We start from the raw sequence: 19,635 nt of genomic DNA on the forward strand, positions 1-19,635 counted from the left end.
AAAAATAAATTTCCACTTGGAAGCCATTAAAATGAGAATAATAAGTTCCCATGTCCCCCTAAAACATAATTTTCTACTTTCTAAGCTTTAAAACTACACAAAATATACATTATGATACATCCTGATATGTTTTGACTCCTGGAGTGAAATGTTTTGTTATTATTATTATCAGAACCCTCCAGCATAGGGCTAAACTAATACCAACTAGCATTGAAGGTAGAGAAAAGGAGTCAAAACATATCAGGAGAGCACTCACTAACTGTGGGTACCCTCAGTGGTCATTCAACAAATGTCAGAAAGAAAGAATAGCGAACGAAACCAATAATTCTCAAGATTCTAAAAGGAGAGGAGTAGCAGTACCGTACATTGCAGGAGTTTCTGAAAAATTACAAAGAGTCCTTTGGCAACATAAAATTCCTACTTAAAATTTACCACTTACTTAATTTACCACCTACTTAAAAAATTAGTGCATCCAAAAAGATAGGCTACCAAATGAAAAACAAAGTAATGTAGTTTATTCCATACATTGTAAGAATGAAAATTGTAAAGAGCAGTACATTGGGGAGACTCAACAAATTCTCAAAAAAAGACTTTATCAACATCGCAGGGATAATACTAGTGGGCCTCAATCGGCAGTACATTTGCACCTAAAAGCTACTAACCACTCATTTGACGACAATGAGGTTAAAATCTTAGCGAAAGAACATAGATGGTTTGAAAGGGGGGTAAAAGAGGCGATTCTTATAAAACAACAAAATCCTTCATTAAACCGGTCTGGTGGTGTGAGGTTCAATTTGGATCGTTCATACAATAGCCTGCTCAGGCAAAACAGGTTAGGCAACTTTCGCAATGCTGATGAGGGTCGTTATGCTGATGAGGTGATACCGGGGGGAGTGGGGGTAATAGGCCAATCGTTAGTCAGGAATGTAGGAACAATCAGTGGGGCCACAAGGGGGGGGGGTCCCGCGCCCCCCCCAACCTGAGAGTAGGGACCTATCATAGCTGTGTCCGGCACCACTAGGTCTGGACATTAGGGATATATAAATGGGGCCGATACGACCAGTCAGACTTTAGTTCGCTGACGAAGTCTCTTGGATAGGAGGCGAAACGTCCGAAACCTTCACTTTTGTACAGATGACGGCTGAAGAAACCTTCTCATCGACTAACAATTGGCATGTTCGTTGTGAGAGAGATCACCAAAGAAGCCGGCAAGTTACTCACAGATGATTTATTCCTAACAAATTGATCTAATGCAGAATTCTGGGTCTCAGCTCCCTGACACAGAAAATATTCGTGTGCCCCAAATCAGTAAGAGAGACAAAAGACAAAAACTTCGACTGAGGAGCCCAGATTTAAAGGTGTACCACATGAATATTCAAATTTGGCTCAAACAAAGAAATCAGCAGTTGATTGGATCCCTCTCCTCTGATGTTGTCATCCTTTTGGTGGGGTATCGTGGAGACGTCTCGAGTTGCTCCTGCCAGGTTAGCGTTTGGTCAGGTCGTAACCTTTCACCTCCTTCGTGCAGCGTTGGCTAAGTCGTAACTTTTATCTTTCCTTGGGTGATGAGGACCAGCTGACCCCTTGACATCCTGGTTCCTGAACAGACACAACTCCACAAACAAACATGCAAACCTTCCATGCCCGCTTGCACATCCTCCTGTTGAAAGCAAAGCACTATCTATGCTGAGTAACTCAATTTTACTGCTTATCCTACACAGTGCCTAACATGGCTGAGTAATTGTATTACTTCCTTTAGTGCAGACCAGCCGACCCCTTAACCCCCTGGTATCTAAACAACCACAACTTCAAACATGCAACCGTTCCACATCTGTTCCTTCACCCATCCACTGAAAACAAAGCACCATTTATACTGATTAACTCACTATTTTAATGTTCATCCTACAATGTTTAAAATGGCTAACTAAATGTATTAATTTCCTTCATTAGGTAAAATGTGTTAAATATCTGGCTAGTTAGCTAACACGTGTTAACCATCTGGCTCGTTAGCTAACACTTGTTAACCATCTGGCTCGTTCGCTAACACTTGTTAACCATCTAGGTCGTTAGCTAACACTTGTTAAGTATCTGGTTAATTAGCTAACACGTGTTAACCATCTGGCTAGTTAGCTAATAGGTGTTAACCATCTGGCTAGTTAGATAACACTTGTTAACCATCTGTCTAGTTAGCTAACACTTGTTAAAGATCTGGCTAGTTAGCTGACACTTGTTAATTATCTGGCCAGTTAGCTAACACTTGTTAAAGATGTGGCTAGTTAGCTAACACTTGTTAACTATCTGGCTAGTTATCTAGTTAATCTGTTATTTATTTGGCTGGTTGGCTGGCTAGTCGGTCAGTTAATTGATTGCTCAGTTGGCTAGTTAGTTGGTTATTTAGTCGGTTATTTAGATTATTACTTAGGTGGTTAGCTAGTTGGTTAGTTAGTTGGTTAATTGGTAAGTTACTTGGCTGCTTAGTTAGTTATGTTGGGTATTGGACAGTGGTTATTGTTGGTTGTGACGATGCCACTGTAAAACCCACATAAGAGTGGAAGCTGTCATTTCGACTTCGATGGACTGCCAAGAGATAGCTTGCTGGCTAGTTAGTGATCGATATTAAAAAATAAATAAATGCACGTGTTGGTATAAATATTTTTTCCATAACATAATATGCCCCAGTAATTTAACAAAAATAACGAATAAAATGAAGTACAAATTTAAATGGGAATACAATCACAGATACAAATTTCAATGGTGGCCTAAAAAAGTCACATTGTGTTGCAAAAGGAGCATTGTGTTTGCTATGTACTGTTATTCCTGCACTTGGACTCGCTACGCTGCTCCCGCTCCACTTTCATTTCCTCAGGGGGAGGAGGGGTGATGGCTTTGCCCTCCGCCATCAGCTGCTTGGTGACATGGAAGTGGTCGCTAGTATAGGTGAACTGGTCCGGTTGGATCTGGAGCATCTGTAGCACGTCCTCCAGGATCACCTGAAGGGGGGGATGCGGAGTCACGTCACACAATATGATTCAATTGGTACTTTTTTTCAAGTCCTCCTTCTCCTTCTCAGGGTTGGTGTCATCAAAGCGCATAAGTTGGCCTTTAAAAGTGACCTGGTAGTGCTGGTTGAGCAAAGCGGCCTTCGCTTGGCCGATATGCAAATACAGTAAAGTCTCGTTATATGGATATTCAAGGGAGTCCGAAAAAATATCGATATAACCGGGACTATCGATATATCCGACCCTATTTGCATGTAATTTTCTCCGTGCGTGCATAGAAATAGTATCGATATAAACGGGACTATCGATATATCCCATATCGACATAACGAGACTTTACTGTACCTGAAAGCAAAGATTAAAGGACAACCGACACCATTTTTTGTTTGTCTAGAACAGGCCCGGCCAACCCGCGGCTCCCGAGCCGCGTGCGGCTCTTTGGCCGATTTCATGCGGCTCTTAAGGAGCCGACTCGTAAGGGGCGTCCACGTGACAAGCGTAAAAAAAGTTTGGCGCTGGTGCTGCCATTCATCCTCTATGTACCGTAATTTCGTGACCATAGCGCGCGCTGCACATTTTGGAGAAAATTTATGACTTTTAAGGGCACCCGAGAATCGTGAAATTACAGTATCAAACTGACCATGTGACGTTAACACGCATGTGCGTGTGATGAAAATCAATCATTTATGTCATAAACCACGCGTGGCCAACCAATCAGAGACTCGACACAAATTGTTTACGACGTAAACAATTCATTTGCGTCAAGTTCGCTCTCAAAATATCAGCAAAAAACCGAAACTATGAAGACGAACACAGGACGTTTTTAACAGAGTGGGTGTATCTACCCCGGTCAAGGATGACGCTTCTTACTGATGTCACAACGTTTATTGTGAAATACTTGAACACCGTGAACACCGTGAAAACTATAAAGAACATTGAAACAACAACATTACAATAAGTTCGACAAAACATTCAGTCAATAAGGAAATTAATAACGTACCGTGTGCACCTTGTTAACCAAAAGTAGATAAACGATGTAGACTTGAGACTATCTATTAGCTATCTAACTTGCTAGTTATCTGGCTGACTATCTATTAGCTATATATCAAGCTAGCTTTCTATATAGCTGGCTATCTATTTTCTGTCTATTAGCTATCTGACTGACCAGCTGGCTATCTAACTAGATTCCTATTTATTGTCTATTAGCTATTTAACTGACTAGCTGGCTCTCTAGCTAGCTGGCTATTTTCTGTCAGTTGGTCATCTGGCTGGCCTGGTCATCTAACTGATGGGCCGGCTATCTAACTAGCTAGCCATTTTCTATCTATTAGCTATCTAACTTGCTAGTTATCTGGCTGACTATCTATTAGCACTGTTTCCAATATCTGCCTGATATGTCAGGCGTCATTGGCGCATTTCAAAGCGTCAAATCTTCAGCGCCACTTCAGCTCACTTTAAAAACTCAGACCACCACAACAGCAGATCATTTTTTTCCGAAGAGAAGAGAAGGACAAGGACCATCCTGTGCTCTCGGACCACGAGTGGATTATGGATCTGGCTTTTTTGGTCGACATGCTGTGTCACTTGGACAAACTGAACCTTACCCTGCAGGGTAAGTCAAAAATTCTGCCTGATTTGGTGCAGAGAAAATGTGTTTGCGTTTGTCAACAAACTGAAGCTGTTCAGGGCGCATATTCAAAAGGGAGATTTAACACATTTTTCCACTCTGCTAAAAGCGGGCGAGTCACCACCGATACCCTGGATAAGAAAAGAACCAGATATGCAACACTGGTTGAAAACTTGCACGAAAACTTTGTGAGCCGATTCCGTGATCTACAACTGAAAAGGCCGCAGATTACATTCCTTGGCGAGACGGACTGTTTGAAAGCCCCGCTAGTCACAGATGAAGCTGCGGCTGAGTTAGAGATGATCGATCTTTGTGAGGAAGATCAATTGAAACCTGCTTTAAGGGAAGGGACCATTGAGTCCTGGAAACGCGTGCCAATGGAAAAATACCCCAATGTCAAAGCGGCTGCGCTTAAGATACTGTCAATGTTTGGGTCAACGTACGTCTGCGAGTCTCTGTTTTCTACCCTGAAACATGTGAAATCAAAGCATCGATCGGTTGTGACTGACACTCATGTCAAAGAATTGCTTCGAGTGGCAACAACAGAATGCAAGCCAGATTTAATGAGCATTGTTCAAGACAAAGAATGCCAGAAGTCCCACTAAGCAACATGCAAACTACTACTGTATTGTCAATTATGACATTTTTGTTTGTGGACTTGGTTTTACTGAGTTTGTGTGTGGAAAGACAGTGTTCTTTGTTGACTGTGGTTTTAGTACTCTCGGAGTCAATTTCCAATATATTTGCTGATTTTGTATTTAAAAGGTGCTGCTTATAATAAATCTGTCTGTGCAGAGGTCTGTGTGTGTGAGGGATGGGGCGATGGAGTGTTCATGTGTGCGCATGTATATTGAAGTCAGCGTTATTGTCGAATAAGATCATATGTGACGGGTGTCACAACAGTGACTGTCTTCATCTCCACGATGCTGCCGTATTAATGAAGACGAGACGCGTGGTTGTGTCTTTTTATTTCTTTTATTTCTGCAACACAGTATGGCAGAAGGGATGGGTGAAGTCGCATGGGTTTCGTCTTGTGATTAACCTGAATCTCCTCGAGGTTGTTCTGGAAACTATGGGCGGGACATAGTGCCACACTGTGCGCCGTTGCGTCACTTCCTTCATAATTTAATAATCTAAGTGCACAACTCCGTTACATACACCCCCCTTAAATTATGCAGAAGTGAGGCAACATACACACGGAAGACAACAGAAAGACCAACAGGCAAAATAGACAAGGTTATCGGGCAAGGATGTACAAGGAAGTCAATCATAGGAATTCTTCTTTCAGAAGTGTGAAGGAATAGGGTGGTTCAAAACCCATCCTATCACAGACTAGTAGAAATCCCATTTACATTTCACAAAACAGCACATAACAACACCCGTTACTGAGAAGCCATAAAGATAATGGCGACAATTGGCACACAGCACAAGCCAAAAAAAAAAGAATCAAATGGTCATATTAAACCCACATTAATGTTGCCATCCCGACTCTCTGATAGGACATTTCACATATCAGCCTGTCAGGGGGTTTAACTGTCCTACCACATCTCGTGAAATTGACTGGGCCCTGTGTGTCTTGTGGTTGTGTGCAAATTACCTCCTCAAGTTCAGTCTCATCTGGGGGTGAGTCAGGGGTCGAGCGTGATATGTCAAACACCGGGTCTGTGGAAAGTTCAGTCTGTGTGTGGATATCATGGCCTGCTGACTGACTTCTCTCACTGACATCCCCTCGACATGCATCGGCGGAATCATGCTCTGAAGAGAAGTGCTCATGTTCCTCTGTCTGAGCTGGAGACTGCATGACCCAGTTCTCAGTGCGCAGCTGAGTGTCCTCCTGATCATCAGGAACTGAGCTTTTGTCACTCCCACAATGTGCGTCCATCTCTGACCCCTCTGAACACGAACCAGGCTCCACCTGCCCCGAGAATGTCAAGAAGTCAACCGGGAGCAGTAAGTTCCTGTGTACGACCTTCTCTCTGCCTGTGGCATCATCCCGGATCCTGTACACATTGATCAACGGCTTCACAGACACCACGTCATAAGGGGTTGACTCCCAACGATCCGCAACCTTCCACTTGCCCTTCTCGCCTCGATTGGCTAGTAGCACCTTGTCACCAACAGCCAATGGCGACCCCTTGACTTTGCGGTTGTAGATCTGGGCGTGGCGGGTCTGTTCCTTGGCTGCATGCTGTTGAGCAATTTGCACGGCTTCAGAAAGGTCTCTCTTCAAGGTGCTCACAAACTCATTGTGACTGACAACATTGGCGTTCTCCAAGACATGATGGAACATGATGTCAACGGGCAAGCGAGGGACACGTCCAAACATCAAATAGAATGGCGCAAAGCCCGTCGTCTCATGTACTGTGCAGTTGTAGCAGAAAGTCAACATATTCAACATTTGTGGCCATTTGGACCTAGACTTTGGGGGAAGTGTTCTGATCATCCCTCCAAGGGTCCGGTTGAATCTTTCTGCGATGCCATTACCCATGGGATGATACGGTGTTGTGTGGGACTTATGCACCCCTGCCATCTCAAGAAGATCCTTGATGAGTCTACTCTCAAAGTTGGCTCCCTGATCCGAATGGATCCTTTTGGGGAACCCATAAATGCGGAAGAACTTGTCCCACAGGCAGCGGGCAACTTCCTTTGCTGATTGGTTCCTGCAGGGGAAGGCGAGAGCCAACTTTGAGAAGTGGTCGGTGACGACGAGGACATCGGTGGTTTTCTTGTCGCCGGACTCTGCTGTCCAAAAATCAATGCATACCAGTTCCATTGGAGCCGAAGTGCGGATGTTCTCCAGGGGTGCCCGGGCGTCTGGCTCGGGGGTCTTACCCAAGATGCACCTCTGGCACTGCCTTACATGTTTCGTAATGTCTTTCTCCATCCCTGTCCAAAAGAACCGTTCACTAGCCAAGGAGAGTGTCCGAGAACAGCCCTGATGACCAGCCGCGTCATGCACACCATGTAGGACTTGGTGTTTCAGAGACCCAGGTATGACGAACTGAAAGACTCTTCTGTTCATGTGGCGATCTTTCCTTACTCTGTAAAGAGTCCCGTCACGAACTTTCAGCTTCTTCCAGTGCCTCAGCAACAAAAGAACACAGCTCGTCTCAGCTGCTCTTTCATGTTTGGTAGGTCTCATATGTCGCTGCACATAGAACATGACTCGGCTGACTGTTGAATCTTGGTGCTGCAGGTCACGTAACTGACTATGGGGAATGACAATGGAAGGGTCTTCTTCAGGTAGCTGTAGTGACAATGGGGTTGCTCCAGGGAGTCGAGAGGTCCCGCCAGTCTGATGGACGTCTAAAACTGCAGACACCTCCTGCGCATCAATCGCACTTCCAGAGGACTGATCAGGAGCTTCTCCCTGGGGAACTTCTCCATCATGATCACCAGCCATGTGGACAGCCTGACAGTTGGTGGTGAAACGGAAAGCATCCTGTACAGTCTCATTCACGACCCCTTGGACTCCATTGAGTAGGTATTGGTAGGGTTCTTTCACCAGGCGATGGCTCACGCAAGACTGAACGAAGGGTTCTCGACTCAGTGCATCAGCCACTATGTTCTTGGGCCCTGGGACGTACTTCAAGTCAAAGTCATATGCTGCCAGCTTCGACACCCACCTCTGCTCGCAGGCATCTAGTTTGGGCTTCGTCAGGATATATGTCAAGGGGTTGTTGTCAGACCATGCAGTAAAATGTCTGCCTTTTAGCCAGTGGGAAAACTTGTCACATACGGCCCACTTTAAAGCAAGAAATTCGAGCCGATGTGCAGGGTAGTTCAATTGGGCTCGTGACAGCGTTTTACTCGCAAATGCCACTGGTCTCGCAACCTTGTCATCAGGCTCAAGCTGGGAGAGGACAGCTCCAATTCCGTCAAACGACGCATCGACTGCAAGGATGAAAGGTTTCTCAAAGTCAGGGTGGGCCAACGTTACACTGTTTGACAGATCGTGCTTCAGAGTCTCGAAGGCAGTTTGACATTCAGTGGTCCAGTCCGCCGGTGTCAACTTCACATGACTTGATGCATCCGATGTGGGTTTCGACCTGCGTCTGGCCTTACCACGGGTTTTCTGGCCTGAAAGGAGCTTGAAAAGGGGCTTGGCCTTGATGGAGCAGTCCTCAATGAAGTGCTGATAATACAACACCATTCCCAAGAAAGATCAAATTTTCTTCTGCGAGGGAGTGAGGCCATCACTGTCCATTAGGTCTGGTACCTGTACACTGTTTATCGCTTCCACCTTTTCAGGGTCTGTCCGTACCCCTGACTCTGAGACAACATGGCCAAGGAACTTCACAGATCTCTGAAGAAAGTGACACTTCTTCGGAGCAAGCCTCAGATTATGGTTCTTCAAGCGGGAGAAAACCATCTCCAATCGCTCAAGCGCAATCTCTTCTGTCGGACCAAATACCATGAGATCGTCAAGATAGCACAGGAGGCTGGTGAAGTTCTTGTCCCCGAAAATGGAAAGCATCATCCGCATGAATGTAGCCGGGCTGTTCGAAAGGCCTTGTGGCATCCGGTTATATTCATGTAGGCCAAATGGGGACGAGAAGGCGGTGTACTTCTTATGGTCCTCAAACAGGGGCACATTATAAAATCCCGAGGTGAGGTCCATGGTGGAGAAGAAGACATTTCCTCCAAGTGCGGCAAGAGCGTCAGCCTGATGGGGCAATGGGTGAGCATCGCGCTGTGTCCTCGCATTTAGCCATCTGAAATCCGTGCAGATGCGCAACTCTCCATTCTTCTTCCACACTAAGACCAATGGAGATGCGTATTCACTCGTGGATTTCCGAATAATGCCTTTTTCTTCCATCTCATTGAGAGTCATTCTCAGCTTTTCATATTGACTTGGTGGCACTCTTCGATAAGGCTGGCGGAATGGTCTCTCATCCACGAGGTGTATCTTGTGCACAAATTCAGAGGCCTCTCCACAGTCCATCCTGTTCCGTGAAAATACTGCTTCATATCTCTCAATGAGTTGGAAAAGTCTGTCCCTCCACGTATCGGAGACAGCACATGCATCCAAGTCCAGATCATGTAGTCCAAGCTTGTCCAGTGCTATTTTGATGTCTTCTTTGGACCTTGGCCTTGCGGTGGCATTCTGAACAGATTGGGACATAATTTGGATGTTGTCAGGTTCAGACAAGTCTTCTGTCGCAATGCAGGGAAATACATCTGCCAGCTTTGTGTTTCTTCTCAACACCACTTTTTCAGTCGAGGGGTTGATGACCCTCACTGGGAGCCATCCATCGCCCCACATCGGTGTGATAATCCGGCCAACCAGAATCTTCCTCGATCTGCACCTTGCTTGAGTTGGTTCAACTATGACCATGCTGCCAACTGACATTGGTGCGCAGGCGGGAAGCTTAGCCCAAACAAGATGTTCACTCTCTGGTTGCAACATCACACATTGCTGCAACTTCAGCGTGCCAACTTTGTCAGGAATCGTTCCACCCCTCCATTTCTCTGTGTTGGAAAGCAGTGAGAAAAAGTGGTGGGAGTCATCATCAATCGAACTACCGGGCTCTGACATGAGCCGCCAATAGCCTTCAGTCTTCCGCATCAGGTGAAGGATTTTCTTAATGGCATTGCTGCCAAGAATTATGTCGTCGGTTTGTCCAGGCACCACAAACATGGGCACAGCTAGCTTGCAATTGTACACGACTATTTCCAAATCGCATATGGCCGAAGGCGTCACCTGATGACCACCACATCCTACAATGACAACGTCATCTGCAGAGTAACGTTTGATGTTAGGGTTGCACACTAACAATCGTGCCATAGCCGACTCACTCAATGTGCAACCAGTAGAGCCGCTGTCAATCATTGCGGTCAGGGAAATGCCTGCGACAGTGGCAGTGGTGTAGAACAAGCTATCTGACTTCAGGACCTTGTGTGTGCCTTGGAAGATAACAGTCTTCTCCGTGGGGACACTGGAAGTGAGGGACTCTAATATCGAATCAAGATCATCTGTCGAACTGTTGGGAGGGTCATGAACTTCATCCGCATCATACTCCCTTGGATGCGGAGACATTAGTTTCCCGACAGTAGTGATCTTGAGGGCTGCACTTGAGTGGGGCAGTTGCGTCTGGAGTGATCGGGTGAAAAGCACAGAAAACAAAGTCTCTTTTCGCGGCAGTGAATAAGCACAGAATGGTCAGCGCTAGCACAGACAGCACATGGTAGCTTATTCAAACCGTCCACCATTGGAAGCCTTGACTTGCGTCTACCAGAGGCAGAGGGATTGTTAGCTCCTTGCAGCAAAACTCTTTCCAGCATGGAAATGACACGCTCAAGATTTGCGGAGTCGGGTGGCCTGGCTGAGTGGGATATATTATCGTTGTCCTGACATGCTGTATTCTGAAGCATTTCACTTTTATTTACATGAATGGGTTGACTGTTCGCCGCAGCTGGAGTGGCAGTCCTGGGACTCATTTCTGTCTGGTACTCATCCAGGATGGCTTGGACCTCAACTGCCGACCATTTATCCACTGTTTTTGACCTAAATGTCATGGAAAGATCTTTGGATGGACAATTTTTAATAAACATCCGTGTTACGTCGAGGGAAGAACAGTCGAAATCTCTGCCCTGTTCTTTGAGACGATTGGTGGCAACTTCAGCTGCATTGTTAAGCCTCAACCAGTAGTCATATGGGGCCTCCTTATCCCTGGGCAGCGTGGTGTAAAAGTCTGCTAGAGGGAGAGGTGAACAAGGGGCAGTAGAAAAATGCTTGCGAAGAAGGCTATAGATGGCATTTGGGTTCTGGGTTACATCAACTCCACTGTTTCTTGTGCTAATCTTGACAACATCTTTAGCTCTACCGCTGATGTTCATGAGGATTTTCTCTGCCTGATGCTCAGGAGCTACTTTTGCTCTCCTTATGTAGTTCCTCATTAGGTCTTCCCACTCATCTACATTCATTTGATCAGTGTGGTCACCCTTGAAAGTCGGGGGTTCGCGAACTTTCCTGTGCGGTAGTATCAGAACTTGTGATGAGTCAAGACTTTGTGTTGTTGTGTCAATGGGCGTGTCATGTAGGAATGAGGTGTTATGCATGGGGGCGTTATGTGTTGGGCTGAGATGTGCAACAATGCTGTCTGCCAGCTGCTGGCCAATGTGTCTAATTATGTCACTCATCTGACCAACTACGTCAGGTGACTGGGGTAAGGGATCTGTCACTGGTGTGTCAGGAGTCTGTGCGCTCGTCTGAGATGTACTACACTGGGTCTGGGAAGGAACTCTGTCCCCACTAACATAAGTGGCCTCAGCTAGAACCTGCCCATTCCCCTCTACTACATCACTCTGGATGGGACTCCACACCTGTAACATGGTCGGGATGCCTCTACCTCTACCAATACACTTATTAAAAGGTGTGCTAAATGTCCCTTGGAAGGAGCTCATTCTCAAACTTCACAAAAAAACTTACAGGAAAAAAAAGAAGCACACCAATTGCAAAACAGCAGCTCAGACAATCAACACACAATTTAAAGAACGGGGTCGACACACCGTCCACTGAGTGATGGGATGAAGACACTGTGCAGCATCGCGGTCCCGGTCCGAAGTGGAGAGTCACTTGTGATCGACGGGTCACGGCACCAATGTGACGGGTGTCACAACAGTGACTGTCTTCATCTCCACGATGCTGCCGTATTAATGAAGACGAGACGCGTGGTTGTGTCTTTTTATTTCTTTTATTTCTGCAACACAGTATGGCAGAAGGGATGGGTGAAGTCGCATGGGTTTCGTCTTGTGATTAACCTGAATCTCCTCGAGATTGTTCTGGAAACTATGGGCGGGACATAGTGCCACACTGTGCGCCGTTGCGTCACTTCCTTCATAATTTAATAATCTAAGTGCACAACTCCGTTACACATATACATGACATACAGCACAGACGAAATGACTGTGCAATCGGACCCAGCGTGCAAGGCACTTATAATGACTTTAACAAACATGATAAACACAAAAACGCCAATTTGACGGGAAAGAGAGGGGAGCCGCTGCGTGTTCACGCACCGCCATCTTGATGTGGCTCTCTGACTGGTTGGCCACCCCTAATCTAGAAGATTTGGCTTAATTTGGGATTCTCCTTTATCACCAAAGTTATTTATGTTAATTTAGGTTAATTAAGGTTGCAAACTTATCAGTTCATGGAAAAGACCACCAATTAAAATATCTATGTTTTATTGCTTACAGCTATTGGTGCTCAGAACGTCCAGAGGTGTGGCATTATAATCAAGAAAACTATGTTTTACTAATGAATCACTTTAATTTGCATGTATTCTGCCGGCAGTATGGCAGAAGATGAAGAGAAGACAAGAGATGAGAGGGGGTAGGAAGGTTGGGGTAGGAGCTACAGAGGAGCGGATAGAAATCACAATATTGCGATATTTGTTGCTAAACTTGATCTCAAAGTAACAAGTGATGAACTTGTCCACTTCATCAAGATCGTCAGCGAAGCAAGAACATTAGGCTGATATCCCACCGCACGACCCAATGATGCATCTCAAACTACAAAAGTTTTTGTTTTTACGTTTAAATCTAGCAAACTTGTGGCTTTAAATCTAATAATACATTTGATTTCTAAGCGCCTTTCAAAACTCAAGGTCACTTTACAGTCACGTTTTTTTTTCTGTGGGTGAGCAGCGGCAGCCACACTCGCCAGCAGCCACACTTGCCGGCGTTCACTCAACCTGGAATAACTCAAATAAATAAATAAAAAACTAGCTAGATAGCTAAATAGATAGCCAGCCAGTCAGTTAGATAACGGACAAAAATAGCTAGCTAGCTAGATAACCAGCTAGATTGCTAATAGATAGCCAGCTAATTAAATAGCTAATAGACAGCTTGCTTGATAGATAGTTAATAGCCAGCCAGATAACCAGCTAGTTAGTTAGATAGCTAATAGACAGAAAATAGCTAGCTAGATAGATAGCCAGCCAGTCAGTTGGATAACCTACTGACAGAAAAAAAGATAGCTAGATATATAGCTAATAGATAGCCAGAAAGATAGCTAGCTGGCTTGATAGATAGCAGGCCAGATAACCAGCCAGGTAGATAGCCAATAGACAGAAAATAGCTATCTAGGTAGATAGCCAGCTAGTCAGTTAGATAATCAACTGACAGAGAATTGATAGCTAGTGAGACAGTTAGATAACCAACTGACAGAAAATAGATAGTGAGTTAGATAGCCAGCTAGTCAGTTAAATCTTTAATCGACAGTAAATAGAAAGCTAGATAGCTATCCAGCAAGTCATTCAGATAGCTATTCGACAGCAAATAGATAGCCAGTTAGATAGATAGCTAGCTTGATATATAGCTAATAGATAGTCAGCCAGATAACTAGCAAGTTAGATAGCTAATAGATAGAAAATGGCTAGCTAGTTAGATAGCCAGCCCATCAGTTAGATGACCAGGCCAGCCAGATGACCAACTGACAGAAAATAGCCAGCTAGCTAGAGAGCCAGCTAGTCAGTTAAATAGCTAATAGACAATAAATAGGAATCTAGTTAGATAGCCAGCTGGTCAGTCAGATAGCTAATAGACAGAAAATAGATAGCCAGCTATATAGAAAGCTAGCTTGATATATAGCTAATAGATAGTCAGCCAGATAACTAGCAAGTTAGATAGCTAATAGATAGAAAATGGCTAGCTAGTTAGATAGCCAGCCTGTCAGTTAGATAACCAACTGACAGAAAATAGATAGTGAGCTAGATAGCCATCTAGTCAGTTAAATAGTTAATCGACAGTAAATAGAAAGCTAGATAGATATCCAGCTAATCATTCAGATAGCTAATAGGCAGCAAATAGATAGCCAGTTAGATAGCCAGCCCGTCAGTTAGATGACCAACCGACAGAAAATAGCTATCTAGCTAGATAGCCAGCCAGGCAGCGATTTAGGGGAAGCGAGGCCTTTGAAATGGCACGCTAATCTCTTGTTACGGTAACAAATACGGAATACGGAAGCAAATAAGAAAAGTAAAGTTTGCGTGACTGTTCGCCACCTTGAACAGGTCAGCGTCTTCAATCTCTCATGTGACGACTTGATGAAAGCATGTTAGCGTGATGACTGAGCACTTTTTGGGGGGGAAAGAAGATCACAAGAACGCCTCCGTGAAGACGACTAAGAACAGGACATGGATTTTGTTTTCTTGCGCTAAATTATTCTGAATGGCCATGTTTGCTTTCCCGTTCATTCAGTCCACCAGTCAGCTGATCAGAGGATGGGGTTAAAGGTCAGAAGACCACGTCGACAGAAATTTGGGCCACTCATCTTTATCAATCATGTGCCAGTATATAGCTAATGTAGCATTTGATAATAATACTACTACTACTAATAATAATAATAATAATAAAGTGCAGATGACGGCTGAAGAAACCTTCTCATCAATGGACCACTCCTGTACGACTGAGAGCTTACACAGACGAATAATAATAATAATAATAATAATAATAATAATAATAATAATAATAATGAAGGAAATAAATACATTTAGTTAGCCATTTTAAACATTGAAGGGTGAACATTAAAGTGGTGATTTGTTTCGTACAAATAGTGCTTTGTTGTCAATGAATGAATGAGCGAACAAGACATCGAGTGTTGGTTGGGAGGTATGTTTTTGCAGGTGCTGGAGGTTCAAGGGGGCACCTGGTTCTTATCACACTGGGGAAGCGAAGGAATAGAAAATGTTCAAGGCTGTATGGCAGGGGTGGGCAATTAATTTTTATCAGGGGCCGCATGAGAAACCTGAATTGTCAGAGGGCGACCAACTTTCTTTCATTTTAAATTCTCCAAGTAAATATTTTGAATAGCTGGTACTGATAATCAGAAGAACAAAGCACTCTGTAAATATTTATATTAGGTTATGTGAAATTGTGGTGTATTGGTTAAATAAGAAAAACAATGATTGAACCAGTGAAATTTATTTTTAAGTTGTTAATCACCACAAACAATAACTTGTAATGTTTTCCAGCACATGTTACCTCTTCAGTGAGAATAATCCAGTCTGTTCTGGGCTTGAACAAGGGCATTGAAATCTGGCGGACTGTCTGAAGTGGCTATCCGAAGGACAGCTGAGAGGTGGTCATCAGTCATAGAGGATCTGTGTTTGGATTTGTTGAACTTCATAACTGAGAATGTCTGTTCACAATGATAGGTAGGTCCAAAGAGGACGAGGATCCTCTGAGCATGCCCCCTCAGGTGTGGAAAATTCTCCTCTTTGAGGGCGGAGTAAAAGTCCAGGTGGTTCGGCACGACATCTCGCGGAGGTCGCTTCCACCTCTTTTGTTTTTTTTTTTTTTTTTTTTGCTCGGATTTTTATTTATTTTTTGCTCGGATTGCAGGCGAAGTGCGATAATTGAAGCACTTTATTCAAAATCAGAATCAGAATCAGAATACCTTTATTCGTCCCGCAATGGGGAAATTTGCAGTCCACAGCAGCAATTGAAGAGGGATGGGGTTGGGGTGGGAGTGAAAGGATAGAAAACAAGATATTCTAAGCATAACAAAATAAAAATGTCAACTGTATACTGTGCAAATGTAGATGTGCAAAAACCGTTCTATAAACAAGACTGTACATAGTGCAGAATCAAGAAATGCATTTAGATATATTGCAACAACCCATATTTACAAGTGTCCAGTTTTTTGTTGTTGTTTTTTTTTTTCACATGTGATCATTGGGAATTGTGAAGCCTGACAGCAGTCGGTAGGAACGAGCGGCGGTACCTCTCCTTCTTGCAGCTCGGGTGTAATAGTCTCTGGCTAAAGGAGCTACCCAGAGCTGTCAGGATGGGCAGGGGGGGTGGGAGGGGCTGTCCGTCATAGCTTTTAGTTTAGCTAGCGTCCGTCTGTTGCCCACCTCCTCTAGAGAGTCCAGCGAGCAGCCCACGACAGAACTGGCCCGCTTGACAAAGCGCTCCAGTCTTTTTCTGTCCCGGGTGGTGATGCTGCCTGACCAGCAGACAATGCCATAGTGGATGGCTGATGCCACCACAGAGTCATAGCAAGTCTTTAGGAGTGACCCCTGAACTCCAAAAGACCTCAGTTTCCTGAGGAGGAAGAGGCGACTCTGTCCCTTTTTGATTAGGGCATCCGTGTTTGTTGTCCAGTCCAGTTTATTGTTGAGAGTAACACCCAGGTACTTGTAGGAGGTCACCCTTTCAATGTCCGAACCCTGGATGTTCAACGGTGCAGGTGACGATTGTTTCCTGCAGAAATCCACCACCAGCTCCTCGGTTTTGCCGGTGTTGATCTGGAGGTGATTCTGCTGGCACCAGTCCACAAAGTCCTTTGTCAGTCCCCTGTACTCCCTATCGTCTCCCTCTGTAATGAGGCCGACAATAGCTGAGTCGTCAGAGAACTTCTGAAGGTGGCAGGTTGGGGTGTTGTAGTTGAAGTCCGAGGTGTAGAGGGTGAAGAGGAATGGAGCCAGGACTGTTCCCTGCGGCGCTCCGGTGCTACAGAGAAGCCTGTCCGACTCACAGTTCTTTACCCTCACGTACTGTGGCCCGTTTGTGAGGTAGTCTGTAATCCATGATGTGAGGTGATGGTCGACTCCGGCATGCTGCAGCTTGTCCCCCCAGTAGACTTGGCTGGATGGTGTTGAAGGCACTGGAGAAATCGAAGAATGTGATCCTCACCGTGCTCCCAGCATTCTCCAGGTGCAGCAACGCCGTATGGAGGAGGTAGATGATGGCATCCTCCACACCGATGCTGGGCTGGTAGGCAAACTGTAGCGGCTCCAGCGATGAGCTTGCCAGCGGTCGCAGGTGGGCGAGGACGAGTCTCTCCAGCGTCTTCATCAGGTGAGACGTCAGCGCCACCGGTCTGTAGCTGTTGAGCTCTTTGGGGTTGGCAATCTTGGGCACTGGGACCAGGCATGACGTTTTCCACAGCTGTGGAACTCTGCCCAGCTTCAGGCTCAGGTTGAACAAGTGCTGGACAATGTCACACAGCTGGTCGGAGCAGGTCTTGAGGAGTCGGGAACTGATGTCATCCGGACCTGCTGCCTTCCTCACCTGCATCCTCCTCAGTTGGTTCCTCACCTGCGCAGTTGTGACAGACAGGCAGGAACCAGGAGGCAGAGTGGCGGCTGAGGGTGTGGCAACGGTTGGGAGGGCAGATGTTGGTTGTGGAAAGCTGGTCGTGAGAGGGGGCAGGGAGGGTAAGGCCACAGTGAGAGTTGGTGCAGGTGCAGCTACAGGTGAAGTTGACGGTGGGCCGGGGGCGGCTGGCGTCTTGTCAAACCGATTGAAAAAGCGGTTGAGTTCATCTGCCCAGTCCTTGTCTTTTTCGTTCAATGTCACTGGGCTTTTGTGGCCTGAGATGTTTTTCAGGCCCTTCCAGACCAGCGACTTTTTGGATGTAAACCACAATAAGTCATTTTTCTTGACTTCAGATTTGAAAACTAGTTATTAATTATTTTATTTAGCGCTCTGTATGTAATATGTGGAGGGGATTAAACATTCTAATGGCTTCCCCAAATTCATCACGGCCCTCGGGAGGAAACCATAACTACAATGTGGCCCGCGGCAAAAAAACGACTCTGACACCCCTGATGTAGAGAGACTGAATGACCTGGATGAGATTCTTGTTGAAGTTGTAGTTTTGGAGCACCTGCCACATCCCCTCATGGCACACCCTGTCAAAGGCTTTTTTTAAGTCGATGAAGTTGTGGAACAGGTCATGTTATTACTCTTTAGTCTGTTCAGGATGATCATTAGCAGCACTTTGCTTGCGTGGCAGATCAGGCTGATGGTCCTGTAGTTCTGACACTGCCTTGAGTTCCCCTTCTTAGGGATAGCATAGGGATTGCATGCTATTTGAAAAAAAAAAGCGTCGAGAAGGTTCCCGATGCTTTGGTGGCTGTGAATCGACGCTCACGGTGACGTCATTACGCGCACGACGTCTTTTATTTGAGACGCTATGGCGTCATCCGGTGGTGAACTTTCGCGACAACGCGACAAGTACTCGTTTTCAGATCATTGTAATTATTTACCATCGGAAAGTTCCAAAATGTTTTTTTTTGCTGTCCTGCAAACATTGCCAAGTTACGTACTGTAAGCCGTTCAATTATTTGTTATGGTTCGTTTTCCTCAGAGAGGAAGTTGAAATGTATTTCCTATTTTATTCGTTTCACAATAAAACACGTAAAACACGCAGGACAAAATGTCGCGTGAACCCTGGCGGGCGGCGGCCGGATGAAGAGCTTATTTGTCAAGTACTGTACGTACCTTTACTGGAAATATGGCCAATATATTGAACAGAAAGAGGTGGCGCTAGCGAAGTAGTGGACTAGAAACACCGCCCACAAGGCGAAACTGCGGAAGCGGAAATGACGCGTTCTTATTTTGAAAGAGCGCCAATTTAAACGAGTCGGCTCTCCGAAGCGAAATCAGCAAGACTGGTAACGACAATCAAACGACATCCAAAATGAGGGCAAAGTTGCAACAAGCGCCCTGAGCTTTCAAGGAGGTCCACTTGCAATTGTTCCGCCCACCGACGGACACTTTCGGAGAATGAAGCTTTTGCACTTTTACTCCCGTTCGAAGGAACGCTGGATGCCGTGACGGTGACTACTATGATTTGTTTTGCATGTTTCGCGCTCCCAAGTCGCGTTTTCGTCTCCAATGGTGCATTTTGTCTAGTTTTTGTTTTTAAAAATGAATATTCCACGTTCGTTCTTGACTTTTGTCGCCGCTTTGCACTTAGTTAGTTTGAAGGAGTGGTCTTGTTGTGTCGGAGGAATGAGAGCAGAAGCTCTTGATTGTGCCGCCATCTTAGTCTGTCTCCCTCCTGCGGCATCTATTATTTCTTTCTTTCTTCACATATTATTTCTTCGCCTATTTATTTATTCACATGTTTACATACAGTCCATATTTGTTTATTATGTATTTATTTATTCATTCACATATTTATTCTATTTATCCACACGTTTACATATTTATTTATTTGCCAAATTATGTATTCAGATATTTACAGATGGATTTATTATGTATTTATTTA

The 19,635-nt window shown here is 45.0% G+C and overlaps 2 protein-coding genes and 1 long non-coding RNA gene across 6 annotated transcripts in view; 1 reads left to right on the top strand and 2 right to left on the bottom strand.

Moving 5' to 3' along the window:
- Positions 1 to 19,635, bottom strand: part of LOC148896045 (bifunctional glutamate/proline--tRNA ligase-like) — an 85,100-nt gene that overhangs the window by 57,487 nt on the left and 7,978 nt on the right. The window lies entirely within an intron of this gene.
- The window catches only part of LOC148896047 (C-type mannose receptor 2-like), a 93,593-nt gene that overhangs the window by 47,316 nt on the left and 26,642 nt on the right, over positions 1 to 19,635 (top strand). The gene's annotated exons all lie outside the window — the stretch shown is intronic.
- On the bottom strand, positions 1,056 to 19,196 carry LOC148896048 (uncharacterized). Of its 2 annotated transcripts, none has more exons than XR_016115481.1 (3): positions 18,864 to 19,196; positions 12,138 to 12,328; positions 1,056 to 2,990 (listed from the first exon to the last, which is right to left on the bottom strand). It is a non-coding gene; the product is annotated as an uncharacterized LOC148896048 (long non-coding RNA). The 2 variants fall into 2 exon arrangements; XR_016115482.1 differs by lacking the exon at positions 18,864 to 19,196 and having other exon boundaries at positions 1,056 to 1,613; positions 2,810 to 2,990; positions 12,138 to 12,504.

This window comes from Hippocampus bargibanti, linkage group LG07, assembly GCF_051943395.1.
Source record: "Hippocampus bargibanti isolate YZ-2025 linkage group LG07, ASM5194339v1, whole genome shotgun sequence".
NCBI classification, from domain to species: Eukaryota; Metazoa; Chordata; class Actinopteri; order Syngnathiformes; family Syngnathidae; genus Hippocampus; species Hippocampus bargibanti.